Source organism: Macadamia integrifolia, chromosome 9 (genome assembly GCF_013358625.1).
Source record: "Macadamia integrifolia cultivar HAES 741 chromosome 9, SCU_Mint_v3, whole genome shotgun sequence".
Taxonomy (NCBI): domain Eukaryota; kingdom Viridiplantae; phylum Streptophyta; class Magnoliopsida; order Proteales; family Proteaceae; genus Macadamia; species Macadamia integrifolia.
In genome coordinates, this window is record NC_056565.1 from 22,799,519 (window position 1) to 22,802,988 (window position 3,470).

Below are 3,470 nucleotides of genomic sequence, written 5' to 3' on the forward strand. Positions count from 1 at the left end.
ATATGGAATTAAATGGTCCAATGGTTCCTTTACTCAAAAAAAAAAAAAGGGTACAATGATCCTATGTCTTTTTCTCTTTCTTTTTTTTCGGTAGACAATGGTTCCAAGTCAGAAGAGATCTAGACTGCGGGGGCACTCACGTTCCCTTACACCCTTTTATAAGGAGCTGCAAAATAATCAAACAGTCCCCCCCCCCCACCAACATGCGTTGTCCCATTGATTGAAATGCTATGACTACTGACACATGCTGCATGCAACCTAGCTACGATCTTCGACGATCTAATGCTAGTATATTTTTTTTTTCTTCAACAACCAACAAAGTACTATTGCGTTGTCCCACATGTGCTTGAAAGGCAAGATCAGTATTTTCACTCGCCAATGAAAGAAAACTAGGAAAGCCAAGGAGTTTTCAAAAGAGAAGCTCTCTAGGATTATTTATTTGTTTATTTGAAAAAACTCCCTAGGGTTTGATCGTGGCGCAATTGGTATCATACATAAGTAGGGTTTATGTCACATTAATTAAAAAAAAAATGATGAAAGTCATATTAATTAAATTAAGGGGTAATAATAAATTGAAAAAGTTTTCCTACATTGCCAATGTATGCACGCACACATTAATAGGTGTTCTGAAAGTGGGTATCATCTACATGGACCACATTTTCAAAATAAGTTAGAAAAATTAAATAAAAAATCATGTGACAGGGAATTGCACACTAAAGATGTGGCAAACCTTTTCCCATAATAAATATACAAATTTGGAATGGAATTTCTTAAAGGTATAATGGTCAGTGCGTGATAAATTATGACTACTTGATTAAGAGAGAGAGAGAGAGAGAGAGAGAGAGAGATGCCCAACCTTACCAACAAATCGACACAGCCTGTTCAAACTCCAAACCCTAGCAACTAGTCCTCCTCCTCCTGATCCCATTACCTTTCTAAAATTCAAAAAGCAACCAAGTCACAATTGATAACACCTCTTGAGATCACGTTGGGTAGGACCACTTTCAAAAGTCCCATAGACAAAATTTCTAAAATTCAATTACTGCCGATGACAGTTCCTTTGTGTATGAATTATGAAATCTCAAGGCTATTATGGCATAATAAGATTTTTTTTCTTTTGCGCTAACTAACGATCACGCGGGTTCATATTGACCCCACATCTGCATAAACAGAGTCATACCAAGATTGAATAAAAATCATTCAAACTTTCACTGAAAGCAATAAAGAGTACTAAACACCCCGTGTGAGTGGCTTTAAGGAGGTAAATGGAATCGAACTCAGAATCACACGTTTTTTGAAGTGAAGATCCTTTGCCAACTCGACTATCCCCTTGGGATTTTGGCATAATAAGATAATCCTTCTACAGATATAAAACATAAAATCATAATAAGATAATCCTATCATTTTGCCAGTTAGCAAGTTCATTTTACTAGATTGCAATAGCTTGAATCAGCATCACTGATAATGTAGTTACACTTTCATGGTTGGACTAGCTTGATCCAATCTAAAAAAAAACCATCATATCTTGAAGTAGGGGTATCAATCGGTCGGGCCTAACTAGGCCTGGCGGTGTGAAATCCTTGCACCGTGAATGCCCATTTACTTAAACAGACCTGGGTTTGGAGGACATGGTACGGTTTGTAATCGGGCCGATCGATGTCGGGTTTTAATCGGGCTACCTTAAACGAGCCTTATACTGGCCTTAAACGGGCTATGGGCCTATTTAATTATAAAGGGGCTCTAAACGGGCCTACCCTAAAATCATTTTTTAAGCGTAATAAACTATTGGCTTTAAAACTAATGGAGGATAACATTCACAAATCCGGAACCATATCCAAGGGAATCATTTTTTTTTAAATGTAATCTAAGTTACAAGAATTACACTTTTCTTAACAATTGAATGATCCAATAACATTACAAACCTGAAATTGAATTTTTGATTCACTGTTATACATAATACAATGAAAGGAAAAGCCTACTTTGGATAGCTGTCTTTCCCTTCAATTATTACACTACTTTGGGAGTGGTTTGATTATTTTAGCTTAAAGTAGTGGTTTGACTATTTTAGCTTTTTATAGATATTCTGCACATTGTTTGTTCTCAATCTTATGAAAACCAAGCTGCCTGTCTGTGCCAAATGTTTATCTTTTCTCCATGTTGTCTTTCTTCACAGTGAAATCACAAAGGTCACCATATTTCTCATTGAAATCCCATGTGTCAATTGTGTTGTAATCAGCTATTAGTTTAGTCCTACCTATTCCTTACTCATATTTTGTAGTATTAGTGGTAGAATAGGTATTTACAATTTAAGCATTTTTCTAAAGGGGGTCGGGCCGATCGGGCTAATAGAGTCAGTTCTAACAGGCTACTTAAGTGAGTCGGGCTGGTTGGGTGCTCGACAGGCTACTACTCTGCGCCATAAACGCCCGTTTAATAAACGGGCCGGTACAGGTCGGGCCTTAAGCAAGTCAAGCTGGGTCAGGCCTGCTGGTGTGGGCTCAGGATTGACACCCCTATCTCGAAGAACCAGGTCCAAGCCAGTTCAATGTGATCTTCCCCTTCTCACTGGTTATGACTTCTCCTACTTTGTTCTCTTCATCCATTCCTAGTGCTGTTCTTCACTTCTGGTTTAGTGTTTCTTCCTTTCCTGCTACTTATGGTATCTTTGGGTTAAGCTGAAGTTCATAAAACTCCATGGTTTCCTATCCTCTCAACCTGAAACTTTGGGAATGCATTCATACCCTAAGGCAACTCAGCCTGTAAAGTTTGGGCCTCCACAGAGGAGAGGAATTGGAGGTCTGAAGCCATCTCAAAGCTCTACTGTTCACCTCATCCAGAACTGTTTCAAAGTTTTTTTTTAATTAATAAATCATTGTGTTTATTACTCGTTGCACTTAAAGGGTTGGGACTTGGAAGTTAAAAGCCTCCCATCAGAAATTTCAGATTGATCTGAATTCATAAGGGCTGAAACTTCTCACCAGATATCAACTTGGCTGAGTCTGTCACTTTACCGTTCATGATACTGAGGTTGGCCATTGAGGTTGACCAACTTTATAATTTACAAATAAGGACGAGTCTCAGGGTATTTTAATAAAAGTCCCTACTTTGCTGAGTTTTGTTCTATTTCATCTCCATTCTCTTTAAAATTCTAGATTGGTTCTTTTTAAGCTTATGTACCATTCTAGCCCAGATCCTCTTTCTTCACCAAAAGAGGCAGTAACATATTTCAGAAAATTATGAAATTGCCACTACATTTTTGGATTTCAAACCCTTTTTTAGACCATGGTGACCTAATTAGGGTGTTTTGAAACCCTGGAGTAGATTTATCCAGAAAAAAAAAGAACCCTGGGGTAGCATTAATAACCAACAAGGCCACAAGTGCATGATCAATCAGTCTCCTGAAAAAGAGGAAGTCATGGATTTTTCACACTGCAGTTCATTATGCAAGCTCTTTAAAAAGAGGAGAAAAA